The sequence below is a fragment of the Macrobrachium nipponense genome, chromosome 33 (assembly GCF_015104395.2).
Source record: "Macrobrachium nipponense isolate FS-2020 chromosome 33, ASM1510439v2, whole genome shotgun sequence".
In the NCBI taxonomy this organism is placed as follows: domain Eukaryota; kingdom Metazoa; phylum Arthropoda; class Malacostraca; order Decapoda; family Palaemonidae; genus Macrobrachium; species Macrobrachium nipponense.
This window is the reverse complement of record NC_087219.1, coordinates 13,414,959-13,437,458: the sequence shown is the minus strand read 5'-3', so window position 1 is coordinate 13,437,458 and position 22,500 is coordinate 13,414,959. Positions and strand designations below refer to the sequence as shown.

General features: G+C 37.3%; 1 protein-coding gene and 1 long non-coding RNA gene across 4 annotated transcripts in view; one reads left to right on the top strand and one right to left on the bottom strand.

The window, feature by feature from the left end:
• The window catches only part of LOC135202947 (protein Wnt-16-like), a 329,737-nt gene that overhangs the window by 71,410 nt on the left and 235,827 nt on the right, over window positions 1-22,500 (top strand). The window lies entirely within an intron of this gene.
• The window catches only part of LOC135202948 (uncharacterized), a 260,592-nt gene that overhangs the window by 128,407 nt on the left and 109,685 nt on the right, over window positions 1-22,500 (bottom strand). The window contains exon 2 of the long non-coding RNA XR_010311831.1: window positions 8,163-8,309. This is a non-coding gene — a long non-coding RNA (uncharacterized LOC135202948). The remainder of the gene's footprint in view (window positions 1-8,162; window positions 8,310-22,500) is intronic.

Here is a 22,500-nt window from a genome sequence, read left to right as displayed (position 1 = left end):
TTTTCTTTCTGTTTTGCTTTGGTGCAGAAGAAAAAATACTTAAAGTAGTGTGACGAAAATTTTTTTATGAATGAAATTGTATTTTGAAGAGAATGCTTTACGTTGAGTGACTAATAGATTGAGCTTGGATAGAAAACTGCTAAGGTTGATAAAGAATAATTTCTGAATGCCGCGGTTTTCAGAAAAATAACTACTACAGTATTGTAATAGAAACAGCTTTTTTGTCTAAAAAAAATTATAATAAATGTGACATTTCATGCAACCAGAACTGCAAAAATGCTAAATGGAGAACATTTGCTTTAATGGCAAACGTATCCTTTTTATTTTGATGCCTACAGAGTCACGTTCTTATCTTTATGAACTACATGAATGTTGCAAGGAAAATTATCATCGTACCCTAAAGCCACAATTCTTCTTTTTATCTACGTTTCTGTCATCTATTAGCGAAATTATACGCTCGTAAGATGTAATATTTTGAAGCTGAATAAAAATTGTAGACTTATAGATTATTACTTGCGCGCGCGCGCGCAACACACACACACACACACACACACACACACACACACACACACACACACATTATATATATATATATATATATATATAATATATATTATATATATATAATATATATATATATATATATCTGAATTTTGCCAGTTCAGTTTATCTACCTTCTAGCCTATCTATCGATATTACTATGCAAACATCTACTATACTTCGATGCAAACGCTGCCATTCTTTTTCGAAGCCTCTTATTTTGGCTGCTATGCACACTCCTTCAACCGTTAACTTCTATAATAAATTCGGTGAAAACTCACGGGAGACCGTCGCTATCTTTCTGACTGCCCTCATTACCTTCGTCTTTATTCTCAATCCTTCCATTAGTATCTTTTTATTTACTTTCTTCTTCCTCCGAGCGAGCGATTGTATCGCCACTGTCATTTTTACTCATTCCTCCGTTGTGTTCCATTGGCTATTATTTCTCTCAAGAGGTCATTTATTTATAACGTATTGTCGGCATCTTTATGATGTTGCTTCATATTCCCAGAAGAGATTTTCTTCAAAAGATTCTTTTGCAGTGTTCCCTGAAGGGCTCATTACCTGAAATAACCAAATCTGGCGCCAAGAATTGCAACACGAACTCAGGGGGGAGAGAGAGAGAGAGAGAGAGAGAGAGAGAGAGAGAGAGAGAGAGAGGAGACGCAAAAAATTGCGACGCGAACGTAGACAGAGAGACAGAGACATGGAAAAATAGGATGCAAAAAATAGCAACGCGAACGTAGAGAGAGAGAGAGAGAGAGAGAGAGAGAGAGAGAGAGAGAGAGAGAGAGAGAGAGGACGAAAAATACAGCAACGCAAACGTAGAGAGAGAGAGAGATAATGGACAGGGATCCTTACTTAAAAACGACAGCAACAGAGACAAAACTAATGAAAATAGGGGAGAGAGAGAGAGAGAGAGAGAGAGAGAGAGAGAGAGAGAGAGCGTGGAAAGGGGAAGAGAAGGGTAACTTAAGTAGGTCTGTAAATAACTCCTTTATCATTCCCTATTTTTATTGCCTTTTCATTTCATGTCAACTATTTTCCCAGAAGGCTGAAGCCCCATTACAAGAATGTCCCTCTAATCTTACCCTTAATTTTTCATACGAGGAAAAGACTCAAGGAGAGAGAGAGAGAGAGAGAGAGAGAGAGAGTGGAATGTACCCAAGTTTGTATCCTTTCTACTTATCATTAATTTTTCATACGAAAACGAAAAGATTACTGAGAGAGAGAGAGAGAGAGAGAGAGAGAGAGAGAGAGAGAGAGAGAGAGAGAACTCGTGTGGTACTTATTTTGTCGAACCAGTAATCAACTGTAATATCAAAGTCTTCCCGTCTGTTTCTATTCCAACTGCTTCCCACAACAGTCGACTGAAAAACAGGTACCTCAAACAATGCTTAGGTGAAGAGAAGCATAATGGATCGGAAGAGGAAGTGTTGGAGGAGAGAGAGAGAGAGAGAGAGAGAGAGAGAGAGAGAGAGAGAGAGAGAGAGAGAATTCAATTCTAAATCATGTCATTTATTTTTCGTACCACAAGAAGACAATATCGCCTCTTACTTCTTCCTAATGAACACCATATTCTTAGGAAGCTTGAGTTTAGAATTTGTGGCCCCTGTGGGCTTGTTCCATATGAATAGGGTTTCAGGTCTTCTCTGAATAATACTTAATAACTGAATCTAATATAATAATAATAATAATAATAATAATAATAATAATAATACATGCGTAATGTATGACCAAGACAAAGGGTGACAGACTCAGAGAATTGGGAATACGATTTACTTCAACAGAAGGCTCTCTAAATCTTGCCCTTAATTTTTCATACCACAAGGGGACAGAGAGAGAGAGAGAGAGAGAGAGAGAGAGAGAGAGAGAGAGAGAGAGGAGAGAGAGAATTTTTGATATTCCAGGTCACTCTCATTAGCTTCTTGGAAAGGGAAGCTCTTTCTGTTGCAAGGAGATTCCGAGACTAAAACTTTTGTTATCAATTTTCTTTGCTTGTCTGATTTTTCTTTTTTTTGGCGAAGTGGGGGTGGGGGGTGGGGGGGGGGGGGGGGTGCGGTGCGTGTGTGCGTAAGGGGATGGGGAGTTCTGATCAGATTGGACGGAGTCTTGGTTGAGGCAAATTATATTACGAAAATCTGTTCATTCTCTTTGTTTGTTGTATAGTTTTCAATCTGAATTTCTCTCTTTCGTGGGGTTTTTCTTGCCGTAATGTTTCATATTTTTTTATTCTAAAATTCTTTTTCAATTTCCTTTTTAATCCTTCCTAATAATCGTTTACATATTTTAGCATATATAATCTTTTTTCTCTCTCTCTCTTACTATCATATTTTAACTAGATTTTCTTTTTACCCAGATTTACAAATTTCAATTACGTTCATTGTTTACTTGTTTACTTGGTTATATATTCAATATTTATTAATACCAAAAACATCTTTTATTATGTGAGAGACTTTCCATCAAAGTTAATTTGCTTTACATGCTTGCAACGTTCGATTTCCTTACTGTCTCATTTCTACAGATACTATTTCGGCTGTTGCGTCCAAAAAGCCACTCAACCCTACATTTATTCTTTGGAAGTCTAAATTCCTTGGGTTTGTGAAATTCTTCCTCTGTACTACTAGAATTCTAAGTATACTTCTGTTTTCCTTATATGCTATAAACTTCCTTTATGAAGTTAACCTAAGCTAACCGTATCACTATGGAGACTGCTCCCTCGGATTGGTAATGTGCTCCCTACTAAGTTAATCAGTCTCCCTAGCTGCGAAAATATGGACTTAGTTGAGACTTATTCGGGTTAGAGGTCAATTCTTTTGTGTTTGCATTACTTCCTCTCTCTCACTCTCTAGCATACTGTCTCCAGTCAAATGCCTATCTCTCTCTCTCTCTCTCTCTCTCTCTCTCTCTCTCTCGTATACTGTCTCCAGTCAAAAGCGTATTTTCTCTCTCTAGTATACTGTCTCCAGTCAAGAGCGTATTCTTCTCTCTCTCCTCTCTCTCTCTCTCTCTCTATATAACTGTTCCGCCAGTCAAGGAGCGTAATTTCTTTCTTCTCTCTCTCTCACTCTCTCTCTCTCTCTCTCTCTCTCTCTCTCTCACAGTACCCTCCTCCCACTCACAAGGAGTGGGCGTGTCCACTATGAAGAAGAAGAAAAGGATCCCCGCCTTATCATCACGCCCTCATCACCGGAACTAACGCGGGCGGCCTTATTTAGCTTCTTTCTTCCTTCCTCTTCTTCTTCTTGTTTCTTCTTCTTAATGTTTCGACCAACTTCGCCAAAAAGGACGAAAACAACCCAGCCCGGAGCTTTTGGTATTGTTGCTGTCCTTTCATTCTTCTTCTTCTTCTTCTCCTTCTCTCTGATCACTGGCAGGATTCCTGTGATCCCGTCGCTTGATTATGATCAATGCTCTCTGATGGAGGGTTCGATAAAAACACCTTTTTTTTTTCCTTACCTGGAGGAGTTAATGTGTTACTGTGATTGTCTTTCTGCGGTTTTCATTTTGTCCGTCCATTTCTCTTATCCTGCTTGTTTTAGCGTTTCTGTCCTTAAGTCTGTCTGTTTGTCTATCCTACTGTTTATGAAGCATTTAAATTTAAGCTTAAAATGGTTTCTCTCTCTCTCTCTCTCTCTCTCTCTCTCTCTCTCTCTCTCTCTCTCTCTCTCTCTATATATATATATATATATATATATAGATATATATACACACACACATACATACATACATATGTCTATTTATTTATGCATGCATATATATATAAATAAATACAAATATATATACATATATACACTATATACGTACATACACATACAATATATGCTTAAAAAAATCATAGTAGGTGCACTGACCTTCTGCCTGCCATTTTCCTGTGGTATTCACTTGTTATATATATATATATACTTGGAACCCACCCCCCTATTTGAATGTCAAAATTACCTCTCTACCTCTCTCTCTCAGCACCTTCCCACTTGGACACATAGCGCCCCCCCCCCCCCCCACTCTCTCTCGCTCTCTCTCATTCTCTCTCTGCTCTTCTCTCTCTCTCCCTCTCTCCCTTTTCTCTCTCTCTCCTTTTAAGGACTGGGGGGGTGACAGCCGGGCCGACCTCCGTATTGTATGGGCGCGCATCAGCCGAATCGCCAAAAAGCATGACTAACAAAAAGGGCTGATTTTACTGGCGGTTTCGGAAAGCCACAACTTATCGTTTTCGCTCACATTTTTTTTTTCACGTTTTCAGACGTTTCATATATCCTTTGCTTTTATCAATTCGTGAAGTTCCTTGTTTCTTTGCACATGCGCCAGTTTGCGTAACTTGTTAGTTTATGTTTGTTTTATTATGGACTTAAAATTTGCCTATAGCAAATTCCAAACGAGAACTATCCTAATCAACTATTTTTCGTGTAAGGGAAATTCATGAACATGGAGCCAATCCTTTCTGGCTAACTTATTACCTTTTTCCAAAATTATATACGTAAATGTCACTACAGGATCGTTCTTAATCAGTTTAAGGAACGAACCAAAAGTGGCCCACCTTCATCGACTCCATTTTATTAGTAAAAAAAATGAGAGGGTATTAGTAAATTTCTTACATAATTTCCCCAAAAGGGAAAACATGAGGAACTTAATTTTCAAATAAAAGAAAATTGATCCCAAAAAAGGAACAATGTTGTTAAATTTCTCTGAATAAATTCTCAAACAAAAGAAAGAAAAAAACCCGCGAGATATTTGCAGCAATAAATGGTTTGAAAAATAAACCCATGTCAACAAATTTTATAAATTTAGCTTTGCAAAAATTCACAGACGCGAAAGCCATCTCCCGGAATGGACCCCATCTTGATCGAGCTCTTTCGACAAAAATCCACTAAAATGTGGGTCCACTGTGATGAAGATAATGACTAAACTAAATTGAATATGTGAGACAGGAACCCCGAAAAAAGACTCTGATATAAATTTTCTTTGAATTAAGACGCTCAGACTTAATGAAGGCGATTTTTCTTTCATTCTACACTAAAGGGTTAATGAAATTCAATTAAGGTGTGTGGCTGAAGATGCTGAAGTTTTTTGGAAAGTTTTTTTTCGCCACAAGATTTGGTGAGTTGCTCAGAAAATGATTATAATCATCTTGACCAAATTCTGCTTTCGGAATTTAGGTTTCGGGCGCTATTATAATCACTGATTTCATTATCGCAACTATTTTAGCTATTATTATTATTATTATTATTATTATTATTATTATTATTATTATTATTTCGTAAGCTACAAGCAGTAATAGTCTTAAAAATATAACTAAATACGTTTTAACAAAACCCTGGCAAACAAAAATAATTACAAGCCTTATCACAATAGTTGAGAAAATACATAAAATCGATTTATGTAGAAAGAATTTTGTTTTCAATTATTTAATCTTGTATGCATGTATATATACATATACATATATATATATATATATATATATATATATATATATATATATATCTATATATATATATATATATAACCATATACGACTTACACATTACCACTCAACGTAAACTAAGCAAAGGTACGAGAACAGGTGCTGAAGTCGTCATGGGACGAAAGAACTATATGCTCCAATCGTCCTTTTGTATTTCCTCAAATTGTCTAATGCTTTTAATGAACGGCTCTCCTACGAATCCCCCCACCACCATCCATCCCCTATGTTTACATTCATTTCAGCCTTTTCGTAGAAAACCTTCCATAATACACATTTCAAGTGACCTATTCATCAAACAGCCGAGTATTCCGTTTCCTTTTAGTTTTCCCAAGTTATGTGAAATTCATCTTCCCATTTCTACCTATTTTATTCGTGAAATAATTTGAGTTCCCATTTCGGCGAAAAGCTCCATATCCCCCCTAACCCACTCGTGCTTGTTTTGTTGACACTTTGAACGCTTTCTTTACGCTGTCTCCTCCCTCTTTCCCTTCTGTAATTCCCTTTTCTGAGACCTGTTCATCGGTTCACTGATGCTTTTTGTCTTTCACCTATTTAACATTGTGAGATTATTATGTAGTGTAATCATATTTCGTAAATTACCTGTTAACTGGTTGATACGCAAAGTATGCACGTTTAATATATAGTAGTGTGTGTTTATAAATATATATATATATATATATATATATATATATATATATAATATATATATATATGTATATATATATATATGTATATATATAATATATATATATATATATATATATATATATATATTATATAATTATATATATATCATATATAAATATTTTATACATATTACATATACAGACATATTAACATTTATGTATGTATGCATGATTGTATATGTAATCAAACATACATACAAATTTGTCTCATTATTACCAAAATATTTATTTAAACAGCAAAACTGTTTCATTTGTCTAAACATTATCAAGATATTTACTTAAATAGTAAAAGTGTCTCTGACACGCATTAATACGCTGCGTATACGAACATCTTTTATAAATAGATTTCCATGTCTTCATTAATCTTAACAACATATTATTCCTTCCTTTCCAGGTAAGTACTACCATGAGTGGGAGTTCTACACGAAACACAAGACGAGACGCTATGTTTGGTATTGTATCAGTAACTTCAGTTTTCTCTTCAGCATCAATTAAATCTGTTTGTATGTCGCATGTCGTCGTTTTTATGCGGTTTTCATTTGAGTGCGTTCCTTTCATTCATATTTGCACATTTACGTGTTACCCTGAGCTCATATGCGTAGTTTACGTATGTACGTGAGGTAAGGTGTATTCGAAAACGTGCTGCATCCTATATATATATATATATATATTATATATATATATATAATATCTATGTATATATATATATAGTATGTATATATATATATATATATATATATATATATATATTATTCTCAAACGCACACCCAAATATATATTATTATTTTTATACATTAAATATATATATATATATATATATATATATATATATCTCACATTGGGAAGATAGGATTAGAAATGAGTATATAAGAGGATCGACAAAGGTAGCTGAAATATCGGAGAAAATACAGGAAGGAAGGCTTCGATGGTATGGACACCTGTTACGAAGGGAGGAATGTCATGTTGGAAGACACGATGGAAATGGAAGTGCTGGGTAGAAGGAAGAAGGGAAGACCAAGAAAGAGATGGCGTGATTGTGTAGGGGAAGATATGGAATTGAAAGGTATAAATGAGAACGAGGCACAGGACAGAAATCGATGGAGACGACTCATTCGCAATGGCGGCCCCATATAAAAATGGGTTTAAGCTAGGAAGAACAAGAAGATAAATAAATACTATGTTTATAATTATGTGTGTGTGTGGGTGTATGTGCGTTCGAGCGTGTGTACCGTGCACGCCTGTATTTTAAATGAGTATCACAATAATTTATCCGCTAGCCCTTGAAAGTAGTACAAAATACCCGTTGCCCTGAGTCGTAATTTTGAGTAATTTGGTACAATTTCACAACCACCCCCCCTCCACACTCCCCGATCCTCTATTTGTCGAACACAGCCAACATCGCATTACTAAAGGCAAATAAACACGGGGATATTCGGGACAACAAAGGCATACCGGTAAATCAAAAGAAAACCCACCTCAGGTCGAAACGAAGTGTGTCGAATCGGGGCCCTTCTTTGAGGGGCCGTTGTACAGGTGACGATCTTCCTCTCTCTCGGCGATTCAAGGTTGTGTCACACGGGCGCGTTTTCTGGTGGCATTTGGCATCTGTACCCCTCACACTCCTGTGTGTAAAAAAATGGTCTCGTGTAACGTTTTTGCAAGTTATACATTTTTCATCTATTGTCAAAGTCGTTTTACGTGTATTAATACATAAATTTTGTATCTTTTCCCTTGTGTGCTATCAATTCGGCCGTTTTTCTTTTGACTAAAGGCTTGCGGCTACTAATTACTGTCATTCCAGACATCTCTGCAATAAGAAGACAAAATATCTATCTACGTAGTTTCACAAGTATGCACATCACCTATGCCTCATAAGGGGACGCCACACGAATCATTTCCCTATCATCTTTTGGAATCTTAACACCGAGCATTGTACCACTTAGCCAATTACCAAGTAATAATGTTATGCTTGTTGAAGAGGCTTCATAATTTGCCACCAATACCAACTACCTGACGTACAAATTGGCCCGAAGAGGTTGGAAGACCCTGGAAATGCGTGCTGGGGTTACACTGCCTTTCAGACTAAATCGCCAGCTTCGTAATTGATAATGTTCTTCGCCAATACAATACCAGTTTTTCCAGATTTGTGAGAGGCGGCATATTTCCGTTCGTGCTTTTTGTGCGTAGACGAAGGCGTGGGCGTTGCTGCGAGACAATATATTCGAAATTCGAGTGAGTAATACTCGAGGTACTCCTTTCTTTCCTCTTCCCTTTGCTTATTATGTTCTGTGACGTCTGGATCTTCATCCATAGGGCGGATTGACTCTCATATTATTTTGTATTGTTAAATCGATAGTGTTTTTTGTCTGATATTAATATTATTGGTATTAATATCAGTATTATCCTCATCTTTAATGCAACAAGAATATAGAGTATGGTATACTAAGCACATTAATTTGGCCTCTTGTTAAGTTCTATATAACAATGAAAAGAGTATCCCAGTGATCTCAAAAGATGTTTGATTTGGTCGCAGGAAGCATTTAGATAGGTGAGACGTAATAATAAAACAAGTAAAAAATGCGCCGAAGTTTTTTCGCCACAATCGAGTTTTCTGTACAGCCTATAATGCTGTATGAAATTCTCAGCCACGGCCCATGAAACTCTCAGCCGCGGTCCAAGGAACTTTCAGCCACAACCATGTGGTGGACTATGTGGTTGGTGCCAGATGCATGAACACGGCTAACTTTTACCTTAAATGAAATAAACTCTACTGAGGCTAGATAGCTGTAATTTGGTATGTTTGACATACCAAATTGCAGCCCTCTAGCCTCAGTAGCTTTTCAAATGTGAGGGCCGACAGAAAAAGTGCGGATGGACACAAAGCAATCTCAATGGTTTTCCTTTACAGAATACTAACAGTGAGATGAGATGAACTGGTATGATCTTGCCGAAAGAATGGGAGAAACACTTCAAAGTAGTGTGATCTTGTGAAAATGTGAGAACAGTGTGTCAAAGAAGGACTGTCTTAAAGAGAAAATGCAAGAACCGTGGGCCGAAGTAATATGACCTTGCTGAGAGATGGCCAAAGTAACTCACCAAAGTGGTATGGTCATATTGAGAGAATGGGGAAATAGCGAGAATATGACAAAGTTATATAAACTTTTTGATAGACTGCGAATAACACTAGTGATATGTGCTTGTTGAGAAAATGGGAGAACAGTGAGCTAAGCTGGGAGGGCCTTTGTCAAAAGATTGGGAGAACAATGTACCGAAGTAGTTTGGCGGCGTTTAGAGAACGGAGGAGAATACGAAAATCAAAAAGTTTAACCTGGTAGCCTTGTGTGCATCAAAAAGAGCGACTAAAGACTGAATGTGTGTTGACTATTTGTGCATATTTTTTAACCCTCCCCAACTTAGGTGGAAGGTATTTTTGTGAAGCAATATTAATAATTTTCTGTCTATCGTACTTCTCTACGGAAACGTCAAAGGAATTTACTTCTTGTAAAATTCCTCTCACTACCGTGCAAAAACTGATTTCCATCAGATATTGAAGTTTTCCCGTAAAAGCTGAAAATCACAAAAACAGCCGTTAGAATCCAAGCAGTGAAGACGGCGTGTGTCCGAGTTCCATGTTAAAAGGGATTGGACATGGCCTCCCGATACAAAGACCTTCAAATCGTCTATAGCTTCTCTGTTCTGGCATTTATACATTGACTGCCAGGTGACGACGTCACTGGGTTCTGCAGGGTTACCAGTAACTCCCAGCAAGGAGATAACATGGAGATTATATATGTAATAATGTATATATATATATATATATATATACACACACACACACACACACACACACACATATACACGTGTGTGCGCATAGGAGTAATAATAATACAATTTGCAAAAATTTATTAATTTTGCTTTATTGAATGTTATTGAGGGAATTTTTCGGTTTCGAAAAATGTCATTAACTGAAGATAAACGAGAAGCAATCGAGTTAGCTCGTGGTGGTACTTTTTAACGGCTCCACTTATAGAATTGCCTTTTCAACAGCAGTCCTTTGTGTTTTACAGCAGTTCTTTGTGTTTTACTTTTCACCGAGTGATATTACAAGGCTTCCTTTTTAACGGTACATCTAGTAATACTGCACATTCTGGCGTCTATTCCCAAGACATTATCTCTCAAATGAGTCCCCAATAACATTCATTACCTTTTCATTTCCGTCTCCCATAACAGAGCTTCATTTCCCATGACATTATATTCCTGGTAAAACATTTCCTTTGCAACGGCACTTCCGTATGTTCCCCCAACGCCTTTTTTTTTTTTTTTTTTTTCCCAGTTTTTAGCCTGCAAATGGTCCATGTGTTAGTACATTCACAGTCAGAATTTTGGAACCCTGAGAGAGTCAGCTGAGGCATATGATAGTAAATCCATGGTATCACGAGCCGCAGTTTCAAAAGGTGGGCATTGGAAGGTCATACCTCAGGCATATGATTCTTCCAGTCCAAGGCACTGGAAACCACAGTCTGGAACAGCAGGTATTGAAAGGTCCTATCTCAGGCATATGATTCTTCCAGTCCATGGCACTGGAAACCATAGTCTGGAACAGCAGGTACTGGAAGGTCATATCTCGGGCATATAATCATTCTTCCAGTCCAGGGCTTTTGGAGCCCCTGTTCTGAAATGTGATCAACGAAAGGTCATCTATTAAGATCCCCAATTTCAGGGCATTAAAGCCACTGTTCTTAGCTGTGATCATTGGAAGGTCATATATCATGATAACCTCAAATTCAGGACATCGGAAGATGCCAACATTTTGAAATGCGGTCAAAGGAAGGTCACGTCTCATGGACATACGATCCCTCAAGTCCAAAGGATCAGAATGCCCGATCTCCTCCGGAGGGTTTGGGTGCCCAGGAAAGGCACATGGTAACATCTCGGGTAAGAAGGGAGTCGAGGCTCTGTCTTTCTGGAACGGTCGTATGTCTACACGGCAATTAAAGAAGAGGGAGAGAACCTGAGCGATAAATCTGAAATAAGACTCGACCTGTTGGAAAATGCTTATTATGGCATTGGACATGCTATGGCCAGACGAGGCTCTGGAGGTGACGATTGTTCAGTGCGTTCCGTCTCCTTTTCTAAAAGCTTCGTCCGCCTTTGGTTATGAAATGACAGGAGGAGGAGGCGGCGGAGGCGAAGTCTTCGTTATTTTTTAACACCTCTCTCTTTCTCTCTTCTCGCATTGCTGAGACATCCCAGTTGAATTTGTACGCATCTAATTCTTGTCATACTCTTTATTTACTTCAATCAAGTTCTACGTGCGAGTATATTATGTATAATTTATAATATATATATATATATATATATATATATATATATATATATATATATATATATATATATATATATATATATATATATATATAGGAAGGCAGGGGCATCTGGAACGCCGTAGATTCAATATAAACAGGATGGAGAAAAGCCAGCATTATTTAATTTATTATCCAAATTTTCGAGATGAGACCCAAAGTCTCGAAAATGTGGATAATAAATTAAATAATGTTACGCTGGCTTTTCTCCATCCTGTTTTTATTATAGTGTTATATATACATATATATATATATATATATATATATACTATATATATATTATGTAGTATGTGTGTGTTTGTTAGTGTATCTTTCCTTCGACCCTTTAGTTATTCACAATATTTCCTCCCATTGAAACTTCTGCACCTCTCCGTCACGTCTACTTTGAGGAATTTCTGTTCAGTCAAATTCTCCAGAACTCGAGCTAAGCTTTTCGTCTGCCGACTGTAAAATTCCAAAAATGGGGTCTTTGTCATTTCTTCCCTAAAACCCCCCACGGAACTCGTATCCCTAACCTCCCACAAAGAAACCCCACAACACAGAGGCACTAAACCTCATCCTGTAGCCTCCCATTCTCATCTTATTCGCTCCTATTCTCATCCTATTGGCTGCCATTCAGTGATTCCGCCGCTGTGGAAATTCACTGTCATCCTTAATAAATTCTGATTCGTTCTTCCTTGGGCGTCCTGGAATCACAAAATGGCAGGAGAGAAGCATTTCTGGGGCGAGCTGAAAGGTTCGAAGGCCAGATGTGGAAGATGATCTTACCTGCAGTAGTAGTAGTAGTAGTAGTAGTAGTAGTAGTTGTAGTAGTAGTAGTAGAGGTGTGAGAGTGGAAAACTACTGAAGAGATTTTGGGGGTAAAACATGATACTTTATTCTACCTCTGTAGGGGAGAGTGGCAAATCTACGAGGTCTTCATGGAAGACAGAATTTATGGCAAAGGCCGAATGCTAGGACCTATGAGGTCATTCAGCGGTGAAACGGTAATTGACAGTAAAAAGGTTTGAAAGGTGTAACAGGAGGAAAACCTCGCAGTTACACAATTAAAACCTTCTTTTAGGAGAGGCTGGATAGCAAGATGGCAGAAAGATAATATGAACGGAATATGAAAGAGGTTGCAGCTCGGGGCCAAGGGATGCGGCAAAGACCTTTAGGTACTGCCTACAGTACACCGCATGAGCTGCACTGACGATACTAGTCCCAAACGGGGAAACAATGTCTTAAACTAAAAGATTTTAGGGAAAAAGGGGGAATATGATTTTGCCTGCCTCAGTGAGTATGGAGAAGGATCAAGCGTTTATGGGAAAACAATATTTCCAAAGTAATAGATAAAGATGGTGAAGGTATTTAAAGGTAGCAGGTCAATTCTACTTTGTGTAGGTGACAGTGGAAAGAGTAAAGGCTTTTAAGGGAAGAGTTAAGGGCTTGAAACTGAACGGCTTTAGAGTAAAACGTGGAAATTCGATCTCACCTTCATGGATTAGTCTAGAAAATAAAATATAGTCTAACGTTAACTGTATGGACGTTAAAACGTTTTTAAGGTCCAAAGCAGAAAATATTCAGATCCGTGTGGGTACTCACAGAAAAGATACAAGCTTTTCAGTTGACAGGTAGAGATTTCATGAATCTAAGATCAAAGGAGATCATCAATCTTACCCCTTCAGGTGACAGGGAATAAAGTACAAAATATTAAGATGGTAAAAGGTAGCATTCAATCTCACCTGGACAGATGAGAGTTCCCACCCAATTTCGATCTTATGCGAAAACATTGCTATGTAATGGACGACCCAATGCTTTGAACATGATTTAAATACTTAAAAAATGATTGAAATGTTTTGTAGATTATTGAAACAATTCAGGTGGGATTAAAATGCCTTGAACGCAATGAAATGCTTCAGGAAAGGAAAAATGCTTAGAATATGATTTAATGCCCTTAGTGGTTATTTAAATAGTCTCGATATGATTTAAAGCCTTCATATGTATTTTATTAGCTTGAAATGTTCAGCAAATTCTTCAATAAGAGTTGAATACCCTTTTGTTTTCCTGTGAACGTCGAAGAGAAAAAATGTAGGTAACTGTACGATGTGTGAGAGAGAGAGAGAGAGAGAGAGAGAGAGAGAGAGAGAGAGAGAGAGAGAGAGAGAGAGAAGTAAGTGCTTTTAAATTTGCTAGCTTCCCAAAAGCTCTTCAACTCCTAAACTTAAAAAGCTGAGAAGTTCCCAAACACAAAATTGACTTTTGTAAATCTCTGTTTTTCTTCAAGAAAGATTTCTCGAAGGATTTTTATTGGAGCTTCCTTCTTCCTTCTTCTTTCTTTCTTCTTCTTCTTCTTCTTCTTTTCTCTCTCTCTCTCTCTCTCCTCTTCCGTCTTCTCTGCTCTCTCTATCGCTCTCTCTCTCTCTCTCCTCTCCTCTCTCTCTCTATATATATATATAATGATCTATAATATAATATATATATAATATTATAGAATATATATATATATATATCTATATATATAGAGATATATATATATATAATATATTATATGATATATATATATATGTATAGATATATATATATATAGATATATATATATATATATATATATATTAGATATATAATATATATATATATATATTTATATATATATATATAGATATCTATATATATATATATATATATATATATATATATATATCGTATATATATATATATATATCTGACTGCACTCAAAGACTTCAAAGTCTGCGTCCCTTTTCTCGCTCTCTCTTATTTTCTTTCCCTCTCTCCCGCCCTCTCCATCTCTCTCTCTCTCTCTCTCGCTCTCTCTAATCCCATACACTAACCCGTTATTGTCCATGTTCCCGTCCCCCTTCTTTTCATCCAGACTCAAGCAATAAACAGTGACAGAGAGTTACATGTAACAGATTGACCCCTCAGTTCCTATACACCCTTAAACCACTCGCCTGCCCTCAGTGCCTCTCGCAAATGGATTGCCTAACGATAGAGAGAGAGAGAGAGAGAGAGAGAGAGACGAGAGGGGAGAGAGAGAGAGAGAGAGAGAGAGCAAAATACGTCCAAAGAGTCTTCGCTCCCTCTTTTTCTGTCTCCGATTTGTCCTTCATCTCGACTAAACCTCTCATCTCATCGGTGTTTATAAAAACCCCATTACAACTTCATTTCCCGGAATGCCACAGAGAGAGAGAGAGAGAGAGAGAGAGAGAGAGAGAGAGAGAGAGAGAGAGAGAGAGAGAGAGCAAGTTGCTAGCGTGTGCAAGTGGCTTCTTGCTTTAATTAATCACCAGGTTTATCCCGTCAATGGACGCCACTTCGCCCTCGTCCTTCTGTGTTTAGACCTGCGATCTTCTCGCGTCGATGCAAAGAAAGTGTGTGATTTGGCCCGTTGTAAATCTTCACTCGGACGAGGCCGCCAGCCATCGTGTCAAAGGCCCTGAACTCAGAGATGGTATGATGATGAGATAGAGTTTAATGAAAGAATCTAATGGGGTCGCAGTCAGGCCACAGACCTCCTGTAGTACTACGTGTTGTGAAGGACGCATAGTTCAAACACTCTCCAGCAGGACTAAGTCAACTGCTATAACTTTTAATCAGAATTAATAATCATTCATATTGAATGAATAGCAAAAACCGCTAACTTAGAAGGAAATACAGTCTTCCAGGCGATCCTTAAATTGCAAAAGGTAGTCTTCCACCGGATAGAAAGACCATATTGAGGACGAGATGGATCATATAAACTAATACATATTACAATAAATAGAGATAAATCAATTACCTGTGTGGTTAAAGGCGCTTCACTGTACGCCCTGATTTCTTGGCTCCTAGGTTCGCGCCCGGGAGCCGAAGAAATTATTATCAACTAAAAATTCCCCTTCAGTTAAAATATATGAAAATTTATTAATTCTGAGGTAGAGCGAAGTAGATATTAAAGGACATTTGTAGCTTAATGCGTATATATACGTACATACATATGTACAACAATATTAAGGACTGCGGCAACGTATATTATCAGCAGTAGAAGATCACAAAAAATAAGAATAAAAGAGAAGTATATCTCGGTCTGATTATAATGATACCAAAGAGGGATAAAGTATAATCACTATCGGCTAACAGTTACAGATTCCATGTGATGGAGAGAACAGTTACAAATATAAAAACGCTCAATCCTGTGCGATAACCAGAATTCTAGGAGTGAATTAAGAAAAGGGAAAATACTGTCTCGATCCGATGAAATCTCAAGCTTCCTTGATAGCAGTCAATTAGAGAAGAAGTTTAATCTCGGATGAGGGGACAATGATTTGATACCAGAAAGATACTCGTCATTTGATAAAGATAATGCAAAAAAGTATAATGTACGAGTATAATCCTTTTTAATATGGAGATTGAGAAAAAAAAGGAAGATAAACGCAATTCGACATTACTGCACACAATATATCAATCTGGACGATACCACAAGATAGTGTTATAAAAAAAAAAAAAAAATAAAATAAAATAAAAAGGAGTTCCCTCCGGTTTCTCACCAACAATTAAGAGGGGTGGGGTTGCTGGAACCAAGTTATTTTTCTTGACACGGCAAACGCCGGTACACAATGAAAGTTGGGTAGACTGGTGGACGGAAGGCCGGGAGCGACCCACAGACCTAGCGAACATTAGCCAACATTTCTACCATTACGATTTCCCGCCCATTTTGCAACAAAAATTGGCTGGCGTGGTTACAAATATATATATATATATATATATATATATATATATATATATATATATATATATATATATATATATCGTATATATCGTTTTAATATTTAATTTAATCTACCTTGGGAATAACTTACCCTATGAGGATTTTATATATATGTATATATATATATGTATATATATATATATATGTATGATGTATGTAGTATGTATTTGTATGTAGCATCTAACAGATACATATGAAATTGTAATAGCCACAATGCCCTCTTAATTTCTCAGATTCCTTGCTCTTTTTTGGATACACTTGGAGCTCAAGGCTTTGTAGTGACAAGCGTATCCAAGAAAAAAAAAAAGAGCAATGAATCTGAGACGTTAAAGAGGGCATTGTGGCTATTACAATTTCTTTTATATATATAATATATATATATTATATATATTATATATATATATATAGTAAAAAACTCTTTGCACAGTCCACCACTGCAAGTGAATACACCGTAATTTCAGCCCAAGAGGAATTACATCTCCCACTAATAGCGTCCGACCCAAGAAATAATCAAGGATGTGGGCTATGGGGAGACGTTGATTAAAAGACGTCATGGGATGCTGCCCCTAGGGACAGGGGAGGGGCTGGAATAGGCTAAGGGACGATGAGGTTAAGGATCCCTTATCCCTGGGATAGGGTGAAAGAGGATAGATAAATTGTGAGGGGCGGTTTGGGTTCATGGCTGGAAGATGAGGACGACTTGTTTCCTAGTTTTCTCAGCTTACATTTTCTCTTCTACTTTTTATTTTGTTTTCTTTTCTCTCGCTTGTTAACCTCTCTCATTCGTCTTCCTCCTTCTCCTCCTCCTGTTATTCCTCTTCTCTAGAGTTTCTTTATTAGTCACTTATTCTTTAGTGCTTCTTCATTCTGTTGCCTATTCTCTCTGTTAGTCTGTATCGCTGCTTCATATTCTTTCTTCGTTTTTAAGGGATCAATTACTTTTTTATTTCTATTACTTATTTCGCATCCTCCTCCTCCTCCTCTTCTTCATTTCCTTAATCGTTACACCATCATTCTTTTTTTATTTCCATCCCTTCCTTCATTTCCATTCACCTGTTTTTAAATAATTTCATATTATTTTATTTCCTTTATCTTGTTATTACTGTATTCATTCCATTTTCCTCTCCTTTCATATATCAAATTTCATGTTTTCATCTTTTATGTTGTACAATTTATATGGTGTATTCCTATTCCTGTTTATTTGTTCCCTTTGTCAGCTATTCTGTGTCTCATTTATTTGGTCTATTATTCCGGTTTAATTTTTGCATCCCTTCTCCTTGTTTATTTCTTGGCCAAATATTAAAATTTGTCATTGGGTTTTATTAGTTTTCGTCTTTTACTATCGAATTTTATGACGGTTGGAAAAGAACAATAATAACATTCACAACCTATTATTATTATCATTACACCCTCCTCTGTTTGTCTGTTCGTTCGTACGCTTCCCAAACAAAAAAATATAATAATAATAATAATAATAGTAATAATAAACGACAGGCCACAAAGCACCACGAGACCATTGAGGTCTCTCCTCCATTCATGTGGCGAACGTGAATGATGAACTGTTTGGGGTCACTCCATCAAAAAGCAGGAGGCGCAATTTTATCGCGTCATTGAAATCTAATTTTGTCATCAGCGCGGGATATTAATGGTCGTCACTGCTGCCCCCCCCCCCCTCCCTCACCTCTCTCTCTCTCTGTCTCTCTCTCGAAATGCTCTTTCGGGGAGGGGGGTGACATCGTGGTCCCCGTGTTTATTGCTGTGTTTTGCCGAATATCCTTTTTAGAAATCATTCTGGGATTTACTCAAAACATTGTGAAAATACGTGTTTAGTTTATCAAATGCTTTGTACGATTGGTCTGTAACTTCCAGAATGCTTTTTAGAACAGGTCTGTAACTTATCGGATGCTTTGTATCAATAATTTATCCAAATGCTTTGAACGATTAGTCCGTTAATTACTGAATTCTTATATGAATACCGGACGTTTTGCATCAACAATTCCGATTTACCGACTGTTTTGAACAAATACTTGTTTAGTTTATCCAGTGCTTTGCACGATTGGTCTGTGATTCTGTTAAAGAATATTGGGTGTTTAGTATAAATAATTCCGATTTACCGACTGCTTTGTAAAGAAAGGTCTGTAATTTATCGAATACTTTTGTGAAAATATATCTATTTTTTATAAAATAAAATGTAATTCAAATAATGTTTTGCTTACATAGGACTTTTCGAATACTTTTTGAAAACTAGTGCTGTAATTTCTCGAATGCGAATTTAGAGTGTGTGCGCGTATACATACATACACACACACGGACACACTTATAAAAATATATTTTTCCCGAAGTAGAGCGAACTGGATATTAAGGGACATTTGTAGCTTAATGCCTGTACTATATGAATCACGGTGATGTGATAAAATTCATTTATACACACATATATACTCTTATATATATATATATATATATATATATATATATATATATAAGTATATATGAGTATGAAGGAATTTAATTACCTCACCGTGATTCATATAGTAATATCCAATTTGCTCTACTCGGAAATAATATATTTTCATAAATGTGTTAAGCGATAGCAAATGATTTAGTTGATAAGAATCTCCGAGATAAAGCGAATTGGATATTAAAGGACATTCGTAGCTTAATGCTTATATACTCTATGTATATACAATATATATATATATATATCTATATATATATATATACACATATATATAGCATGTATTATATGTATATTAATTATATATATATATATATAATATATGAAATCTTTTATTTACCCACAACCACATTCATTTATTCATACATTCAGGCAAAAGACAGACCCAATCTGCCTCGCACTGAAGATAACCCCAACTCAATATTTCTCCACTTCCTGCATATGAAAATTTGAATGATAATTCTTAGCTTCCGGTTATATATTCGGGAGGGCCAAAACCTCTGCCTCCCAGGGACGGGTGGCGGCGGGGAGCAGGGGTTGAGGAAGGGGAGAAGAGCGTATGGAGAAAATATGATTTCCCTCGGTTTGTTTTATTTATTTATTTATTTATTCAGGGGAAAATATTTGGTATAGTCTCGCCTTCGGTATTTCGGTAAGTTGGTGAATTGATCCGAAATTGTTTTGGCTTCGTTTTGGAGCGGACTTCATTTTTTGGGAGAGGTGTGAATTTTGAAGACTCTCTCTCTCTCTCTCTTCTCTCTCTCTCTCTATCTCTCTCTCTCTCTCTCTCTCTTACTCCTCTCATATATATATATATATATATATATATATATATATATAGTGTGTGTGTGATATATATATATATGTATATATGTGTGTGTGTGTGTGTGTGTGTGTGTGTACATACGTATGCATGTATATATATAATTATATATATACATAAATATGAACACATATATACACACATATACTTGGCGTCGTGACTGGATGTAAATTGCAGGTACGCGTTTCGCTCCCAGACTAGTGTTTACCAGTCAATTCACCCCACTGTCGAAAGGCACCAGTAGGATCTCACTGTATTAAAAAAAAAAAAAATAAACCATGGCAAGCAACTTTATCCGTGAAAAAGACCTGCTTAGAAACTAGAAGGCTGTCCCATTCTGGTGTTACCCCTCCTTCAAATGTTAAAATGGCGCCATCCACGTTTAATGCTTTATTTACCTGTAACTAATTAGTCATCCCCTGGGCTTTGATGCTTGCATACCACGGGACATATCCAACCCCCCCCCCCTTCTCTCTCTCTCTCTCTAACCTAAACCCCATCGGATCGAGACAGTTCAACAAGAGTAGTACTTTAATATACCTAGCCATAACGGGCACCGTCACATTCGGATGGAGGCCACATGCGGACTACATTACGCTGTCGACCTGGCCATTTCTCTCCCCCATACGGCCCATATCCCCCTGACTTTATCGCTAATTAAAGCCTTTACGAGATGGCATCTGTTAGCGTTATCTTGTGGGAAGATTTTCCCCCCTCGCCCCGTTGACGATGGCCGTTAGGGCCACCCTTACCTTGGTTTGATGTGAAGTGAAGACCTTAGGGATGGCTCCGGATGATTCCGGGTGGCACTTTCTTCGGGTGAGGGGGCGGTCTTCGACGAAGCCTAAGGCAGTTCCAAACGTGTCCATTTCATATTCGTTTAAGTTTGACTGTCAAATTAACGGCCGTTGCGCATGCCTCTCTATTAAGAAAAAACAACACACTGCCAAAGATGTCAAGAAGTCCATATTGTTCACGTGAGGGTCAATTTTACATTCTAATGGATGGGTCCGGAGGGCTCCGTCTTCACCGACGCCCCCGTGGTCTTCGGAGGAATTCCTCGTCGCTCCCCCTCCATTTCGGAGTTCCCAAGGCTTAAGTACAACTTGTCAGATGCGATTTAAGGCTTCACGGTTTAAGATGATAAGAACATTTGCTTGTGGCATCAGGAAACCGGAAGTGACGAATTTAGATCGGGTTTCCTGGGAATGCGCTTCAAGTCTGTCTGTAGGTATGTCCCTCCCCATTAATATGAAGATTCTCTCTCTCTCTCTCTCTCTCTCTCTCTCTCTTCGGTTCATTTCAAATTTAAGAATGATTTCACGTCTTCCTTCAGCCCACCTGGGCGTCATGATAATGATAATGATACTCATTATTATAATTATCATTATTATTATCATTGACTTCCCAGCACAGCACTGTTTTCTAGCACACTGCACATGCGCTGCTGCATTTACCTCCTGGTCACAACTTTTACCGTTAATGGATCATATATATCAGCGCCTTTTCATATAATTTCTAGTTTTTCTGCATTTTAAATTCCTGCGTTGCAGTCGTGTTCTCCCAAATGACAGTATAATCGTGCAGTGCTGATTTTCTGTTAAGAAATTAAATTTTTTTACGGACTACAGTATCATTCTATCGATTAACTTTCAACCCTAATGGTTAATGGCGATCTTACCCCCTTAAAGGCTTGTCAATCTCCCGCAAAAACTTGTCTTTATTACGGGATTAAAACATAGCTTTACAGATGACTGGTAAAAAAAGCTCTGTTACAACAGAATTCCATCTAATAAAAGGAGCCCATTAGAACGCCAAAATATAGAAAGTAAGCAATATATTTCTATATTTTGGCGTTTTTATGGGCTCCTTTTATTAGAGCTTTATAGATTATCTTTTTTTCTGAATTATGACATAAGTAACTGAGTAACAACTTTTCCCTCATACATCGCTAGGTACATTTTAAACTTGTCTTCTTACTGGATTAGTTTCAAACGTTCCGGAGAATATTTTTTGTGTTTACACATTAGCTCTCGGCATTTCTGGATTATGACATCTCGGCTTAGCCCGTTTTTCCATAGAAAATGCCAATTTACAGGCTACCCCTTAACTTTTCCGGATTATGACACATCTCCTTATCATTATTATGATTTCAGTAGATGGTACCTGTTCACATGGAACAACCACACCAAAGAAGCCATTGACTTGAAATTCAAGCTTCCAAAGAATGTTGGTTTCAACCTCCCAATGCTAAAGATCCCCCGACACTGCAGCAGTAACTGATCATGATTCAGAACCAGTGAGTTTTCATCGCCCAGGGGGAGACACGAACCTTCGACATCTGAGTGGTATACCACGATGTAAAACACTATACCAGCGGGCCACCTAGCTCATTCTATGCAGAAAACGTCACTTACGGGTTACCTCT